We start from the raw sequence: 19,199 nt of genomic DNA, 5'->3' as shown, positions 1-19,199 counted from the left end.
AGAAAACTGATTATGGAAGTTTAAAATCCTCATGGTTCAAGTGTTAAAAATATATTCAATGATGCATGAATGGAGACACTTAAAGTGGTTTGAAAACCTTGGATGTTATCACAGAACATATAAGGAAATATCACATTGATAACCTGAAGCACGGTCTGTATTGATACTGTTTCGTATTATGCGATACTTCTAATGAATCATTACATGAATAATCAAGCCCAGTAAAGGTTTTTGATTTTACTCTTAGCCATGGGAGTGGTCTTCAATGCTCTCTGTCTGGCGAAATATGCTTTCTGAGAGAAGCAGTTCTTTTGTTGTATGCGAACATAATTTGCCTATTATGTGCTTTCGCTGATTTGCAATGTGACTGTTTGCACGGACGCGGGGCCGAGCTGTTACTCCCAGCCTGCAGCTTGCATGACGTTCCATCTGCCTCAGCTGAGTGCGCAGCACGAGCCAAGCAGAGACAACCCCAATCAGGAGCGAGATTCTCTCAGAAAATATTATAACATGGATTGAATTACTTTCCCATTATTTCTAACAGAGACTGGAATGATTGGTTCCCCACTTGAGAAGACGACCATTAAAAGTCACTCACCCTGCAAATAAGGTTTAAGGGAGAAAAAATATCCCCCTAAAATAAGGAATATGCATGTTTTTGTCATATGCATGCAAATCACGAAATAGACCTTAAGTTGGCATTGTGTAAATTCATTCCGTCACCATTTATTGTGATTATTAATAGTTATATTAATTTGACCAGTACTGCATTGTGATACCTATTCATGGTAGGATTTAATTGAATGTGCTGTTTTAGATTGCCAGTCTTAAGCTCTTTGCGATCGGATTTGTTGATTATGGATTGTAGAAGACGTGTTACCATTTTGGCTCTCATCCATCATTCAGCTTTGTATTTAATGCTCTTATGCAAGAAAAGTTGCAGCTCATTTAGCACCATTGGACGAAGGTAGTCCAGATATGTTTACGTCACAGGCAGCAGGGAATGTATAGGACCCTAAGCCAAAGAGGATAGGAAGTCCATCCCTCCAACGCTATCGTGAAGCTGTCATAACTCATTTTTATCTGCCCCGCGGATGTCACATCAAGTTATTGTGCAAACCAAGCATATTTAGTGTAGTTAGAGCAAGTGTAATCATGTGGGTTTTGTCAACAAAAACATTGAGTCAGGGAACTATTATCATAGTGTTCACCCAGCCTAGCTATTTGTTGTAAGGTATGGAGACCAGCATGTAAATTATCTGCTTCTAATATAAATCGATTTAGCATGGTTCTTATTTGGTCCATTTGTAGCATGTTCCAGTCAAATATGAATGGGAGTATTTTGGGAAATTCGAAAATGGTGCTCTAGTTTGTAGATTTTAGAAGAACAATGGATTGTCATGGTGAGTCAGATCTTTGTTTATAGACATGAAAGGCAATTCAGGTAATTTGTCCTTTGTGTCTTCTGTGTGATTGCTATAGAAACCTATGCATATTGGCTTTCCTTGACTGTTGTTATCTGGAATCTGTTTTCTCGAACTATGTAATGCATCATGATCTCATGGCAGCTTATCCCTTCTGGGCATTGAAGTGTTTGGCTTCGCTGTCATTGCTGAACATAAAGTCAAGCTGATGTTTATCCTCTGAGGGTGAGACCACATGGAACAAATGAGAGTTTAAGAACAAGAGAAAAGGGGCGATCGGGACCAGGACTTCGCCTTTCAGTCTGACTGTATTCTATCAAAATATAAACCAGAGGTGGAAACTTCAGGTCCAGAAAGTACAAATACAGACCGTGATTTAGTTTCAACCAACCAGTTGAGCATAAAGAGTCACAGTTACGGAGTACTCCACTGGTTAGTTGAAACAAAATCCTGGTCTGGATTTGTACTTTCTGGACCTGAAATTTCCACCTCTGATATAAACCATCCCTGAGTGTCATAGGCAGTTGCACTGTTTTTCTTCAGTTGGCAATCTCTCAACCTGGCTAATTTTACCCCAAACACTGTATAAAATTTACATTTGTAAACCTTGGGGTGGCACGTAACTCAGTGGTTAGGATGCTGTGGTTGTGATCAGGAGATCGCCGGTTGAGATCCCTTTGTCAGCAGAGAGGTCTCACCTTTGGTCCCTAGTTCAAGGTCCTTAACTCCAAATTGCTCCAGGGACTGACTGACCCGGCTTTCTCCAAACAAACAAACAAACAAACAAACAAATAATTAGAAATTATGCATTGGTTTGGATAAATAAATTAGCTAAATAAATATACACCTCTGATGCCCCATAATGTTTGATAACGATCTTGGGTCTGTTAACACTTTTAGCAGTTGAGAAGGAGCAGACTATGGTTCATAAAGACCAGCGACCCTGTATGAGATAAGTGGAAGATAAATGGATGGATGGTCGTTTGGTTCTTGAAGAACCGTGAGGCTCGTTGTTCCACTGCATCTGCTCCGGTGTGGTTGTTTGGTCTGAGGGGAGGGGGAGCCAAACTTTAGATTTGGTTTCTGTGCTGCTCTGTGGGACGGGGCTCCTGAGTGTCATTTTGGCACCGGGGTAAATTACGGTGCCGAAGCAGATCAAACGGGGCCCCTTGGTGCTGCCTGTCGCCCGGCACAGTCTGTCTCGTACTTCTCTCTGAGGCTTCAAAGGTAATTGCATCCAAGGTGTCCCGAGCTTTTCTTGGATTTTGTTGGCAACATCCTTTTTACGCTGACATTTCAAGAAAAAATGTCACATGTTTTATTTAGGTGGAGTAGAGCACATGACATGGTGAAACAAATATTTTTAATTATGAGATAGCAAATTTGTGATGCGTGATAACACTTATTTATTTATTTTTTTAATTCTGGGTGTGCAGCATTTGCCCAGGAACTTGTCATTTAGTAATAAATTATATGATATTTTTATCGGCTCTTCTAGGGAATTTGGGTTCATTTAATGTGCTATACTGCTAAAACTCACAGCATAAAATTTGCAAACATATTACACTTAACAGCCTTGGAAAACGAGGAACCCCTCATGTGCTGGTAAGCAAAGTAATGTGCTCCCGGTCTTGTATCTATAGCTTGGTTATTGCTCCCTGAAGGGGGCTGTTTACTGATTGAATTGCAAACCCATCCAATGCTGACATTTTGCTGGGGGCGCAATAAGGGTTAGATGGAAAATGATTTGAGGGAAATGAAAATGATTACAGTGGTGTTGTGGAGAAATGGCGATCACACGGGGGAACGCTAACAGTTTTTCCTGTGAGATCAGAAGTCCTGCCGTGTCCCACAGCTCAGCCGTCGAGGCAGGGTCTTCATGGGGTCTCCGCCTGATAGGGATCGGGTCCGCAGACGGAGCGGGGGAGCCCCGGAGCCAGCGCTGATAGGAGCCCGCGACTGCTCTCTTCGGGCAGACTGATAACACATTATGCATTAAGCCCCTGATTATAGACGGTGAAGCTGTTCCATTAGCTCTTAAGTGTTCTTACTTTTTCAGCTGTAATGAGCTACTCTGACAACCATAGTGTAAAGCTTTCTTCAAATATTTTACCATTTCCCAAAATTTGCAGGCAATTGTCCGTGGTACACTTCCACCTGATTAATGGATTTATTTACACACTACAGCTCAATTTAATCTATTTCTATGTTGCATTATTTGCAAGTCACCCCAAGGCACTTGGCGTGGGTGTGTGGTAATACATTACTGCATCATATATACAGAATAATACATAAATCTATCTTGGGAATAGAGAAATAGAGTAAGATAAGTCTTTTAGATGCCGAAGGTGAAAACTTGTGTTACATATAGCATTTTCACCCTACAAGCTAGCATGAAGCACTGGTCAGTAGTTAAATTAACCTCACACATTGCACATTATTTTAACGTATAATATCCTGTCACACACCGTGTGGCTGCTTTTATATATTGAACATGAATGTGAATGGTTGACTTTAATCTTGTCTACTGTAACCCGCCCACCCTGTCCCGATCACTAGCATCATCGTTCTGTTGGGCCAGCGTGTGGAAGGTTTAAATAAAGCTTACAACACCCAGTTACTCCAGGGACCGTCTGACTCCGCTTCCCCAAAAAAATGTATGACGCTTTGGATAAAAGTGTCTGTTAAATAAGCGGAATGTAAAATGTAGTCATAGTTCAGTTATGTATACGGTGTTTTTGAGCGTCAAATTATTCTGAGGTCGGAGAACAGCCGTAACCCTGCGTTCCAAATCGCCACTTCTTGCAAGTGAGGAGATGGGATGACCCTGACTCAACTCGACCCACCCACCAAATCCTTTCCCCCTTCTTCGCGGCCGCATGACAGCCGAAACTATAAAACGTATTGTGTTACAGGGCGGCGTGTAAAGGGAGCCATCACAGTACTGCGGCAGGATTAAGCAGTTGTGGCTCCCTTTACGCCATCGGCCATCCCAGTCAGCAGGAAGCAAAAGTTCAAATGCTGATGAAAAATACCAACCCTTCCCCTGGTAATCCGACCAGATGACTACAGTACTTACAATTACTTATGGCTCCCAGCTTCTGACCATTGATGGGTGCTTGTTGTAAGACCATTGCGCTGAAGTCTGAAGACTGAGAGACAGGAGGAACTGCAAGGGATGGAAAGCGGGAGAATTTAGATTGACTGTGATTGAGATTGGACAGATAGTTCCACTCCTGGGTGTGTTTGATCTCTAATGTGTGGAAGAAACCTGTCAGAGACGACTGTGAGCAATTCCTGGGCTTTAATCTCCCACTGAGGTATGGAGAGTCCTTGCTGTGAAATGTGAATGTATTTAATATCCCACATTAGGTTCTGTTTTGTACAAGCGAATGGATTCATTATCACCTGGCAGTCGCTTAATGCACGTTGGCAGAGGACACGAGAAGCTTTGATGTTCCTCACTGTAATTGGCTCAAACTGCAGTGGGAAAATAGTGTTTTTTTATTACAAATTCAAATTTTAAGTTTCATTCTGGAAAAAAATACAGAAGACCAAAAGGATAGAAGTATCCTTAAGAACTAGGAAAAGTTTAGTTTAACTGAACTTTAAGTTAAAAACGCAGTAGAATGGGTGCTGAACCAGTGATTAAATCTTGTATCAGGCCTTGTCTATTTTATTTTCGCTAAGCAATTTACAGATATTTTGTCAGTTTTTTTTTTTTAAATGAGACTAACTGCATAACTTTTTTATGACTTTAGGCTCTTGCTCAGATAGGGGTGCTTCAGGGCATTCATTTTTCCTTTTTAAACAGCTTAACTGCATACAGAAACCATTCCATCAGTTCAGAACCGTATTTTCCAGCTTTTGCATGCCGACCTTATTTAAATGTATAAACACATTGATTTACTGTGCCGTTTTAGAATGAACTTGTGAAATCTCTGTATATAAATACAGCCATGTAGCATAGCAGATGGCAGTTTGCCCAGCTGGCAGAAAGCAGTTGATACTATCACCGCTGTAGTGTTTGAGCTGCATTTTTGTGCAGTGCTCAGTCACACTAAAAAACACATTTTCTTTTTTTTCCTGCATGCCAGCTTGCAGTAAATGCTAAACTTGGTAACTTATTAAAAAAAGCAATATGGTAATGAAAGGATTTCATTTTCATACTCTAATAATAACAGCTATGGTGTTTCTGTATAATGGTGGAAGAGGTTGATCTCCCAGCTGTACATTAAACGCCAGGGTACACCTAACCTTTCTCGCAGTACACAAACACCTCACTCACCAATCCTTTAGAATAATCATTGTACTAATTATTAGTGCATGAGATCCTACTAAATGACCGTATCACTGTCCCAAACTTCAGGAGAAGTCTAAGGCTGTTTGTTTTCTTTCTTTTTAAGCACTGCTTAAAGCTTCAAATGAGCATAGTAACATAGTAATATTCTGAATTGTGGAAAATAATATTCACACAAGAAATCAAAGCACTGCATTACTGTTTCTCTGTAAATTGTTCTTTTTTTAGCATGAATTTTAATTGCATGTCAGTTTCAAGAAAGAAATGCAAAATACAGATTGAAAGTATAAAGGTTTTCACTTTTATTATGAAAATTGTTAATGCTCGTTGTAACATTTTATTGCCCACGTTACTGCTATGTTTATGTTAATGACTATGTTGTACTTGACAAAAGTATCTCTAATGAAAAAAAATGCAAACTAAAATAATGAAAATGTGCGCCTTTTCCTTCATAAAAACCATACACTCTTGTTATGTTGGAAAATTGTTTATGGTTTGCTTAATGCACATGTTTATGATGCTTCAAAAGTACAGGTATACCCTTCTCAGTAGACTGTCTAAATGAAAAGCTGCAGGTTGCATCACCACTATTACTACTGAGGTACTCTTCCTGTCTAAATGCACAGCTGCAGGCTGCATCACCACTATTACTACTGAGGTCCTCTTCCTGTCTTAATGCACAGCTGCAGGCTGCATCACCACTATTACTACTGAGGTCCTCTTCCTGTCTTAATGCACAGCTGCATGCTGCATCACCACTATTACTACTGAGGTCCTCTTCCTGTCTAAATGCACAGCTGCATGCTGCATCACCACTATTACTACTGAGGTCCTCTTCCTGTCTTAATGCACAGCTGCATGCTGCATCACCACTATTACTACTGAGGTCCTCTTCCTGTCTTAATGCACAGCTGCATGCTGCATCACCACTATTACTACTGAGGTCCTCTTCCTGTCTAAATGCAGAGCTGCAGGCTGCATCGCCACTATTACTACTGAGGTATTCTACCTGTATAAAGGTAGAGCTGCAGGCTTTATCACCATTATTAATTCTGAGATACTCCACCTGTATAAAAGCAGAACTGCAGACTATTACCACTATTACTATTGAGGTACTCAACCTAGATAATGGCAGAGCTGTAGGCTGCATCACCACTATTACTACTGTGGTATTCAACCTATATAATAGCAGAGCTGCAGGTTATATCACAGGTATTACTTCTGTGGCTCTCCACCTGTGTAAAGGCAGGTTTGCCGATTACCACTACTACTCCCAAGGTGCTCTGCCAATGCATTTTTCAGGCATTGCTCCTTGTAATGTTATACCACTGTCTGTTTACGCTTCCCACATTATAAGCGTAATACAATGGCTGTCTGGCAGGCTGAATCTTGCTGTGTACATTAATAAATGTGGAACTCCTTTTCTCATATTAATGCCATTAAATATGATGCTACGTTTAATTGTGATTATGTGTTACATGGAGTTCTAAACTGTACTTTTGCTTTGGATAGTCAAACTCTCTGTGCCTTGTAAGGACATTAAGCCATGTATTGATGTTTAAATGGATGCCTCCAGCTTAATCCTGCAGATACATATTGCTCGTGCTGCATATTTTAAACCTATTGATCCCTCTGATGGGTAACTGCATCTGAAAGATGAAATTGATATGGCAGTGTGGGCCAAACAGGGGCCCGTTTAATCTCAGTGGCATCCGCAACACCTGGCACGTGGACAGCTAACGCTTCACGGTAAGCCGGAGAGGGGACAACTGCACGGCGGCCTGGTGGCACCGTAATCCGCAGCGACTCTTTAAGAACGAGGGATAAATAAAGCTGTTCGCGACTGGCCAACGAGGGACGAAGGATTTGTCTGAGTCTTCTGATGTTCACACACAGTTCATTAATCAAGTACAGCTAAGCAAAGGCTAATGTGCCACAGAGGAGCAACTTTGGCGCTGTCAGATAGGAAATAGTGAACTGTTACACAGTGAATAAAATCGGTTGCGTGAGCATATATAAAATGTTGCCCGTTTTACTATCAGCAGTAGACTCATCGGAAAAAAGGTAAGCCGATATATGTGGCTCTGCAAAGAAATGCAGAGGAGAAGAATCTTTTTAAGGGTGCTTTATTGTAAGTGGAAAGAATTTTGGCTATGTGCAATATATTTATAGCTATTCCTTAGCTTTGCATCTTGTCGTAAATAGGGAAAGGTTATAGCGATATTAGTTAGGCAATAGTCGCTGTCTGTTAGTGGGATTCCTTCCCGTGACTGGGCTCCAGTTCGGTAAGTGGAGAAGGAACAAATCCCCCTCCCCACCTGGCTGAAACATGGTACACAGACTGGCCTCCAGGGGGCATAAATCATGTCAACAGGTCAGATGTCTGTGGGGGGGCGTACAGCCCATATAATCGTTTCAGTTATTTGGGCATGGACTGATGCACATCCCATTGGAAATGGTGATAGGTTCCACTGTGGTGAAGCTTACTGTGAACTGGATTTCTTTGTATAGTTTTTTAGGGACTTGGACTGGGCATCATGCTTTGTGTTGAAAGAAATGTCACCACCGAGGTCTCCCTGGCAGAATATGGTGAAATCTGACACCAAACACTTTGACAACTGAAAAATAGCTGTGCTTGGATGTTAGATATTAACAGGACAGCCATTGCAAAAAATAATACTGTCACTTCGGTGCAGCAGGAATAGCAGGCCAGGATGTGGTATACAAAGCTTCTGCTCTGACAGTATATTTTATTGGTGTTCGTTTGTGTTCCTCAGCAGAGTTATGTAACAGCCATCCAATTTAAATGGCTTCTCTACTCAACATAGGGTTAAATCTCCCTGTACATGCCCTTGAAGATTGATCTGCCTTTTATCTCCCATATTCAGTCGCATCCATTGACATTCATTCTGTTTCCAGGACCAACATTTGGTTTCTACTGTTATAGTTATAGCATGCTTATTAGCAAGGCGTTCTTTGGATACCTGTACCTACAACAATGTACTTGTCTAAATCCATGTAGTATTCAATACTTTGGAGGCATAGTATTTGCTGGTCACATGCAAAGAATAAACATCAAGTAACATGACCTTTGAGTGCTCGTTTAACTTCTATTTCAATGTCCTGAGGGATATTCAACACCCCTAGGAGGTCTGTTGAGTAAGAAAAGGCATAGAACAGCATCTATGGGCATCCTACCCACTTTTGGTTATTTTTTGCATTCATGTAAGCACTGCAGTGCTGGATTGTTTGATTAACAAAGTGCTGAGGCTCTACAGTAGTGTGACATGGACCGCCTTCCTCAGACCTCCTGGGTTGAGGGTTTGAATCCACATTGTGTGTGTTGGGTTAGCATGTTCTGTCCATGTCACACAACGCTTTCTCTTGCAGTCCAAAGTCATTTACTTAGGCTTATTGAATAGCAAGTCCAGTTAGCAAGTCAGAATAGCAAGTCAATCCAGCAGATTTCCAAGCTAAGTCCAATTCTGTTGTTTTTGAGATCAGACCACCAATGACCTAAAGTCAGGCTTCCTCATCATGTGTTACAGTATTGGGAAGCAAAACTCACTCAGTCTTCATTTAGTCCATTAAAGAATGTTTATTAAATTTCCAAGATTTACAGCCATTTCCTAGGCAATGAATCACGTGAACTGAGTGAGTTTTGGAAATTTGCTCTTCAGTTGGTGTCTCTCAGTTGTCTCAACCATCCAGTTGAGTATAAAGAGTCACAGTGACAGAGTACTCAAGTACTCAACTGGATAGTTGAAACAAAATCTTAGTTTGAATTTGTACTCTCTGGACCTGAAATCTCCCTCCATGCCCTGCAATGGACTGGCATGCTGTCCTGGGTCTGCCCCTGACTTTTGAAGTATGCTGCCTGGGATGGGGCTCCAGCTCTCCCACCCCCAGCCAGGGCAAACGGTTGGAAGTTGAATTAAACTTTTTTTTTTTTTTTTTTTTTTAAAGAAAATCTAATACAGTGGTATGATGTTACAGATGTTCTCTCATTGCAAAGAATATATGTAAAGGAAAATTTGTCATCACTGTTCCTGTATGTTGTACTTTGGCCTGTCATGCTGACCTGGATTAAGTTGGATTTTCAGATCGTCGATCCTTGGGCCAGCAGCCCTGTCATCGCTGACAGATCGTGGGAGGTCAGAGATTTGTACTTCCTGATCCTGAGTCCAGGTGTGACACTGGTGGAAAGCGATCCGCTTGGATTCTTAATTTGGACTCCTTTCGGTTCGGTTTCTGCATTATCCATCAGAAAGCAGACGGAGTGGGCTATTTTTAGAGTCAATTTGGAGTAATTTACCTTTTCTGGGGGGTTTCTCCACGACCCCCTCTCTTCCCTTCAGACATGACAAAGCTCTGCCTTTATACAGGTGGAATATCTCTGCTTCAACATGACGCTGTTAGAGGGTATCATCAGGGAAGTCAGCAGGGAGTTATTCAGTCCTGGTCTCTGGACCTTACACAGTCCTGACACGGTTTTGTGTGCACAAAGCCATTGTTGTAGAATTTTATTTGATCGAATATGTTGTGATGTGGTATGTCAGTCAATGATTTCTTAAAATGTTGCAGTAATCATTCACTCTATGTCATGAAACACAAAATAATCTGTGTACTATATCATGTGTTTATGGGCAATATTTTTTAGCAGAACGGTTGTCTTAAGACATTTTTGGTTGTATTTGTTGATATATCACAATATGAGAAATATTCCTTGACAATATTTCACTTGACCAGATTATTTTGTAGTTGTTGGTTGTCAAGTGATATCATATGAATTTATCCTGGGTTGAATTTTGAGTAATAGAAAAAACAAATCAAATGTTACTGTATTGCATGCTGTTCAAATAACAACACAATAACCATGTTAAATTCACGTGGTTGTCATTGACTGAGCCCCATTGGTCACAAGATAGATCTGTTTTGATACTGGAGTCTTTGACTGGCCTTATGCTGACCTCAGCAGTGCCAGCAAGATCTCCTCAGTGTAAGCTTTGCTAGGTGAAATAGTTGTGAGTTTAATTTGGTGTAGTTGATCTTCTGCTGTGCTTATTCTGAGGTAAGCACATGAAATCAAGGGATGTAATGAGGAATCAGAACTCTGCTCTGTTTTGGTGATGTCAACAGAACAAGAAATTCAGGGAACATTCATCTGCTTTTTTTTAGAAAAAAAAAAAAATTATACTTCAGCGACGAATCACCACCAGCACTGTGCTAAATTTAAACATTAATTACATGCCTCCGCTCCAGTCACTGCATATTTTCATCATTAAAGTTTAATAGCATATTCCTCAACACACTTATTTAAGCTAGTTATGGGTTTTATTGAGGGAGAATTTGCATAATCAGGTTTTATAATGTCTCTGTTTATTTTATCTAACATTAAAGCATACAGTGTTCTTACACTTTTACTACATAACTTGTCTTTGAGAGAATCTCTTTGTTTTCTTTTGTTCTTAGCTCATAACTAAAATCATCTTCACACTACTTTGCATGTAATCACACCATGTAGTCCATACGGTAAGGAATGTAAACACTCATATTAGTACTTCACATAAAATGTAGATCAATTAGTCTACTTATGAGTAAAGTTGGTGTGTACTGTGGTGCTGTCTTTTGCTGGTTTCTGTGGTGCACTTTGTTCTGCAGTGGTGTATGACCCACCTTAGCACAGAACACTTGTGTGATGTTGACTTTTTGTTTGATGTGCTAATTATCTGGAAATAAATCTGCTTGACAAATGTGATAAGGCACAAAATTATTATGGTTTGGTTGAATGTTGTTTGTTACAGTAGTGATTACGATGACAGATGTAACTTTCACTTTGTTTGACTTTGAGTTTAATGTGAAAGCTGGAATTGCTGTCAACAGTTTAGTAAGATTTTTTTAGGGAAAAAATACAGCAATGGCAACAGCATGGTAACACAGTATGTGCCTATTTTGAGGACAACACCGTCCCCGCAACATTACATGAGGCATTTTCAAGGTTTGTGTCGGCTATCACAGAAGCATTTACGAACATTTGTGATACAACCTTTAAAAAGCTTCCTAGACCAGATCATCTCTGAATATTTTGCGATACCTGCAGGGTGCACAATGCCGAAAATAAAATCCTATTAAGTTTAATAAGCCAGTGTATTGGAGGGAAGTCGCAAATTCTGTAAACAAAAAATCAAAACAGGAACACAACGTCTGTCTTCACAGAATCATTAATGGCATGTTACTCCAGGCTAGTGGCATAATGTCAGCAAATATTTGTCCATCTTAGACAACCCAGAGCTCAGAGTTTAGAGGGCATAATTCTGTATAAGGGGGCATTATTTTCGGTAGAAAGTGAAGTCCTGCTGTTAGTTTGTTGATGTTGTGGGGGTCATGCAAAGGAACTTCTTGCTGTTTTTTGTTTCCTTGGAAACTACAGAGCCAAAACAAGACCAGCTACTGGTAAAATCGGTTTACGAGACTGATTTGCACAGAACGCATAACTCATTCTCAGAATAAGAACGCTTACAGAGGGAAATATAAGAAGCGTAACACAAAGCCACCTCATTGTCTGAAAAACTAGCACAACCATAACACATTAAATTCAATAACCAAGGCTACAAATGGATTTTTATATATTTAAGTTACTCTATACAGAAGGATTTCGAAGTGTTGTTTGTATGCTGGTTCTCCATTTTTTTGTGATTTCTGCATATAATGAGCAATTATGTTTAATTGATTCATTTTGTGTAATTTACCAGCATCACGTTCAACTGGCACCAGAACTTTTTGTAGCATTAAACAGCATTTGCTTCTAATACTATTAGCTTTCTTCCTGCTGTGAACCATAGATCAAGTGATCGAAGATTTTTATCTTGTTGTTTTTCTTCTTTTGAAGAGCAGATGCTCCAGCACATTTTACAAGTGAATACATTCAATGATTTCACAGATTATTTTCATTTTCCATTTTTTCTTTCATATTCCTCTTTTTTCCCCAGTTAATGACTATCAAAGCCAGAAGCCCTGTTAATATATGAGTCCCTAATGGTTTTGTTGTATTTTCAACACAAGTTTTGGTTGCCTTAAACATTTCCTCTGTCCTATAGAAATGTGCCAATTGTTTTTATGACGCTTCGCTCTCTGGCATTGGTGCAAGTTCTTCATGGTTAAAGATCAACTTAGTAACATGCTGTTATTGACAACGGACAACCCAGCTGTGCTCCAAAAATACTCCATAAATAACTACCCTATAAAAGGTACAATCCTAAAAATGTTATTTGATGCCTCTGTATATACATACCTTGATTAAATATTTCAAGGTGATGAACACCTATGAACAATGACCAAGAAGGGTGTTTCATGTCAATACTGGTGACTGAAAACTTTTTCCTCAGAGCTGAGGTTGTTTGAAGGACATGAATTTTGATTTTTATCAGCTTTGACTGTGTCCAGAGAGACAATTTCACACAGAAGTCGGAGAGAGGCACATTGAATCTGTGGTTAAAGTCATAGTCGCTGCTTAGGCAAGCGCAGATTGCAGGCGTGATGAAAGAGATTATATTGTGTCTTTCTCAGCTGAATTTTGCCACCTTGCGGGGCCGCCATCCCGCAGTGTTTACTCCGCGTTCCAGTTCAGCTCCACTTAAAATCAGTCGCATGCCGCCGCGTTTTTGCTCGCCTTGCTGGCCTGATTGGTGGTGGCCGTCTGCCCTCATTGTCCTTGCAGCTGAGAACTCAGGTGTTCCTGCAGCTAGGGGCTGATTGCCTCACTATGGCTTCCCTCCCGGAAGGGCCGTACCCACCCATTGTGGAGAAACCATTCACTCCCAATCTGTCTATCTCATACACACACACACAAAACACCCCTCATTCAATTAAGGTTGGGATGTACAGTCTTGACGGCTGCAGAATATGGCATTAGGTAGACTTAAGGGTGCTTTATTACTGGGTAAACACGGGCGTGCTGACCTAGATGCACACTCTGCTTTTAGCTTCCCGCTCCCATCCATGCTGCGTACAGGTGGACTGACTCACACCAGTAGCCAAATAGTTTAGTCTCTGAGTCACTTGTTTACCCAGTAGGAGAGGTAAAGGCCCTCCCCCGTCAGCTCCCTCCCACAGAAGGTTTTCGTGCTGCCCCTTTCGTAGGATGTGGATCCCTCTTTTGCAATCATCATAGTATTTTTTTTTTACCCAGAATTCTCCTGTTTTAATTGTATTGCCATCAGTTTATTTCCAAGCTTGTCAAGTGCTTTCTAACAGAATTTAAACGTGTAATTTGTTAGAGAAACATGTGAGGTTAAAAGTTATGCTGTTAAAAGTACGTTTTATTCAGACATGAATAGGCTCAAAGCCGCGTATGCAGGGTGACGTGGGGTAGCCACATTGGGACAGGCATTATGTATAAAGCTGAACACAATTTAATTGAATTTGGAATATGAATCAAATCCTTGCATTCCCATTTTTAGAGATGCTGCATGAGGTCTCCTGTGTTTATGGTCAGAAATAACAAATTGTTCTCAGACTGCTGGATTTTCTGTGCTATGCATTCAAAGACACAAAATAAACTGCCAACAATTTAACAAAAATGCTGGTTTCTGATCAAATAATCATGTGTCGGACAGATGTTCCCTGGCAGGGTTTGATGATGTCGCTCTGCTGGATTCTCCTCTCCTCATCATATCCTCAGCATGGGAGATGTAGTAGGCAGTGTGGGCAGTGATGACCTAAGAGGAAGGGCTTTCTCTCTCCAGTTCAAGGCTTTTTTCTGAATACTTATGTGCGTAAAATTAAAACCTTGTGAGAGACAAAATGACTTGACCACGTATGATGATGGATGTGTCATGTTGCCTTTGCTGGAACTGAATCCATGTTTTGTTGCCCACTTACGCTAATTAAATGTTCCCATGTTGTCAAGGGACTTTTAGGTCGAAGTGCACATTCCTATTTAAATACTATTATCCTTCAAGGTAGCATGTCTGCGCTCAAATGAAATTTAGTTGTTTATTAGATTTTTCGATGAACAGTGGTGGTTGGTAACCATATAACTGACCACTCATGCCTAACTGGTTTACAGAATGCAGCATGTACACATTTGTCCAATGAAATGACTAACTAAATTTATGGACTCTACCTCGTGATATTTATTTTGACATTTTATATAGCTGAAGTATATCAGGTTCTATATGACGTAATAATACTAACTTTAACACTACAATCAGTTAAGGATTTATGGTGGTATTCAATTTTTTTTACTCACTGAACAGCATGTAGCTGAAGGTTCACCTGGTACTTGCAGATTTTACTGAGAAAATATTGAACCTTATTTAATTTAATTGTTTTTCTTTGGGGGTGCACGTACTCTTTATTGATGACATCATGATTTCACCCTTGGTATCACATGATAATCACAAAACATTTTAAGCCAAAAAATCTGTTCTACAAAATGTTTTGTATCTTGAGACTGCCTTTACAGTTGGTTGCATTGTTCAGACATTTTTCTAAAATAATAATAATAATAACAAATGATGTAAGTGAAATTGTCAGTGGAAACCTTTGCACAGAATGCATCCCTCAGACTCCAGATGACTCACAAGTCCCAGTACATTTATTGTTGTATCCCCTTAGCAGGCTGTGCAGACACGCACCCTGTGCAGACACGCACCCTGTGCAGACGCGCAACTTGTGCAGACACGCACCCTGTGCAGACGCGCAACTTGTGCAGACACGCACCCTGTGCAGACACACAACCTGTGCAGACACGCACCCTGTGTAGAATTTTCATGCAGAGGTCTGATACCTGACAGGGCCTCTCACTTAACTTCATGCCTGATTTGGGCATTAAATAAGGTCTCAAATGCACAGTGGGCTCAAAGGAAAGTGAATGATGAAATGAATGTCGCATGGATGATAAACTGGTACCCCAGGGGCACCGGGTGCGGTTAATCCGAAGCATCTGCAGCCTTTTTGCCATCGGAAATTGTCCCCCTGTCTGTCAACAGAGAAATTTCTTGGAATTAAATCAGTTCCCCTCCAGTTTAATTTTACAAATACCTCTTAAGGCATGGACTTATACTGCTCTATTTTCAACCGTGTGCTTCTACTTAGCTAGTTACCCTTGGAGCCAGAGAAAATATGATGTCATGGTCATGATTTTCTTCTTCTGCTGCGGTTTTAGAAGCACAGTATGATAGAAACGCCGGACACGACGCTGGCACCGTACCGTGTTTCGGCAAAGTTCCGCAGATAAAATCCTAAACGAGTCACCTTTCAGCTTTTCGACTTTTTGCATTCCAGTTCTCTGTTTTCACTGCTCAACGTGGCTCTTTTGAGCTTTGTCCTGGGGGCCGTATATTTGGTGGGAGGTTCATATCTTTTCCCACACTATGTAGCAGGTTCCAGCGCCCCGCATTCATGGCTTCCAGCCTTGTGCTACCATAGATGAGTCTGTCGCACACCTGAGCCCCAGCACAGGAACAGCCTGCTTTCGTGACATTAAAGCCAGGAGCGCTGGTGACCAGCAGCTATCCCGCCTTCTTTGCTTCACTGAGCATGAACACTCACCTCACATGCTGTCACCGAGGAGGGGGGTTGCGCTGACTAATTGGTCCTATTTGACACGCAGATCTTCTTTATCTCACTGTATTGTTGTGTTGGGAGGGAAATGTTACAGCGTCACTCTGCTCACGCCAGCCAATCACGTGGTCAGGTCAGGAGACCTAGCTGTGATGTGGCTGACCCCCCCTCAGCTTGTGTCCGCAGCCTGTGACTCCGCCCAAAATTATATTAAATCACACAGCTTTATTCCACTTCATTTCCTAAATACCCAAAGGAAATTGTATCACGTGACTCTTTCACCGGTAGTTGTACATTTTGCATTTTCTAATGCTGAGTTTCTCACACATTCATGGTGCAATGAATATGTAACGATGAAAGTACTTATTGGAAACTTTATGTTGTGATCCACACCCTATGAAATGCAATCTGACTTTCTAAAAGAACATAAAAAGATTTTTTTGGATGGAATCCTACCGCACTCATAAAAAGAAAAAGCATTTAAAATGACTACATTTCGGGGGCAAACGGGGTCTTTTCCTCAGCCAATAAATCATAACATCTCATGTGTATCATCAAACCTGTAAGCAGGATTAAAGTAAGACCAGACTGACTACTAATAACTGCTTCCCAAATTGCATTTCCAAAGGGCATTGTACATTGGCTATTAGTGTAGAATGAATATGTCAACCCTGCTTCAGCCTCAGTCATTGTTGTCTCACACTGAATCTGATTCTTGTCACAATTGAAATCCCCTCTCAGCAGAACCCCAAAGGGACACCTCACCTTCTTTGTGCACTGTTCCTTTAATATCACTGTCACCCATTGTCAGCATACTCCAAGGTATGAATCATTAATATTATGCTAAATCTAACTGTAATTGTTGATTATTGGACTTGTCTCTTCACAGAACTCTCAGCATCAGCACAGTAGCACAGGGTCTATAATCTAATAAGGAAAATTTTAGTGACTAATAATGAGTGATTCAGAAAAGTTATCAGCAAAGAGCGATAAGTCTGGTTTCCTATAAGCGCAAAGAACACTTTTAATTTCTTGGCGACCTTTTCGCAGATTCTCATCGGATGAAGTCTGCAGAATGTTTCGGACTATTAGGTGGAACGGTCTTATAAAGACTTGATTGGGTATGCTGAAGCAGAGGTCCCGCTAACCTTTGATAAAAGAAAAAAAAATATCCCGCCGTGCTCTTTTTGATTCGCAGTCGTCTAGCCCATTCTGAGTGGAGAGGTCGTAATGGTCGTGAGGAAACGTAAGTCGAAAGTCAACCTCGCCACGGGAGCCTGAAGACCTTCGCCGTGCATAGAAAATGTCACAGCCCCCTGTAATAGCTTGGCGGTGGAGGGGGTTAATATATGAAACTGAGAGAAATACCACTGCAGCTGGATTTAGTGCTGGTGAGGCACTGGGTTGGTTGGCTGTTAGAAATTCCAGGATAAAGACAGCTGTTGTGCTCAAAAATTTAAACACAGTAGACACCCAGCTGTACTGGGGGGAAAGTGAAGTGTGAAATTAGACATTCACATCCCTCTGGCAACCGAGGGGATAAAAAAACATTTAGAAATATATATGCACAGCAAAGACATCTGCTGCTCTTTTTTTTAATGTGCTCAGTCTCTTTGAAAAGCCTATCGCAAAAACTGGGAGAGTCCCAGAGGCGGGGCTGGGCTGCACACTCCAGTGAGATGATAGACGCTGTGCAGTGGAGAGGCTGTGGTTGGCACTGCATGGATGGGGGAGGCGTGGGGACAGGTAAAGTTGGCCCAGTTTTCATGCTGATTTTCCTGTAGTTTTGGGCTGCCTGGAGGCTGCAGGGGCTTGTGGAGCTGCAAGCTGTTTCAGTTGCAAAGGGAGTCTCTGATAAGGGTCACGGCAGAGTTATGAAAGTGCTTGAGTGTGGTCAGTGTGAGCGGGCTGAACTTCACACAGGATGCTGATCAAACAGGACTCCACCCTGTGCAGAAGCGAGAGCGACGTGCATCGGACACAGCACAGCCCCGGCTGTTCGATGTTTGGTTTTTCACTGTATGGTTCTCTTGAACCATACAGTGCCTATAATATCTTTACATTTTTTTTTTCTGTAAAAGACAGCAGACTGTTTCTGTGATAGGCTCTGTAGACATATTCTGAAATGGCGTATCTCATTAAGGGATTTATTTCCAAAAGATGTGAAACAGAGGCTTATAAAACATGAAGCAGGATCTGCAATTCACATTGCTTGCAGCTACATTATTGTGTATTTTTACCTGGAGGACTAATGCCAGATTTTCTCATGAAAACTTTTAGTGTTACTCACTGATTTCACAAACCGTGTCCAAGGAGAGGAAGTACCATAATTAACTTTCGGTTGTTCTCTACCTCCTGACGTAATGTCCTTTCATCTGATTCATAATCCATAATCAAGTCTTCACACTTGTAAGTGCGAGTACCTACAAGAAAGGGTAGAAACTTTAAGCAGAGGACAGACTCTACTGCTTGCTAATGAGGTATTTCTCTTCACAGTAGCCCGTGGGTGGTCACTATAGAGAGGACAGAAGCCCTTAATGAATACGTGTAATGTACCTCTATGACCCGCTGCTGGAGAGATGGCAGGCAGAACCATGTGGAACAGGAATAGGAGCAAGGAATAGGGGCTTCATTTCAGTACAGGAGTGAAGATGTGTTTCATAAAACAGTGTAAAGGAACAAGAAGCGGAGACAGCAGTTTCGGTGTCACCGAAGGGGACATGAAATAAGCCAAGAAGACTGGGTCTTACAAAGGGCTCTGGCCGAGTTTGGACTCCACTGTCAGGATCTGGGCGTGTGTTTTCGGAACATGGTCATATATGAATTTGATATTTGATAGTATCCAAACCAGAAGTTTCTAGACATTTTGCCCTGCTTTCAAGTATCTTTGCTCTCTATGCTTAAACAGT

General features: G+C 41.2%; 1 protein-coding gene across 7 annotated transcripts in view; it reads left to right on the top strand.

Annotated features, from left to right (window-relative positions):
• The window catches only part of znf385b (zinc finger protein 385B), a 72,397-nt gene that overhangs the window by 30,094 nt on the left and 23,104 nt on the right, over positions 1 to 19,199 (top strand). The window contains exon 1 of one of the 7 annotated variants that reach the window (XM_023801745.2): positions 4,345 to 4,744. The exons of the other annotated variants lie outside the window; for them this stretch is intronic. The gene's annotated coding sequence lies outside the window, so the exon portion shown is untranslated. Of the gene's footprint in view, positions 1 to 4,344; positions 4,745 to 19,199 lie in introns of those variants that run through there. 7 annotated transcript variants of the gene reach the window in all.

Source organism: Paramormyrops kingsleyae, chromosome 16 (assembly GCF_048594095.1).
Source record: "Paramormyrops kingsleyae isolate MSU_618 chromosome 16, PKINGS_0.4, whole genome shotgun sequence".
Classification (NCBI taxonomy): Eukaryota; Metazoa; Chordata; class Actinopteri; order Osteoglossiformes; family Mormyridae; genus Paramormyrops; species Paramormyrops kingsleyae.
The sequence above is the reverse complement of the archived record's forward strand: the minus strand, read 5'-3'. Positions and strand labels throughout refer to the sequence as shown.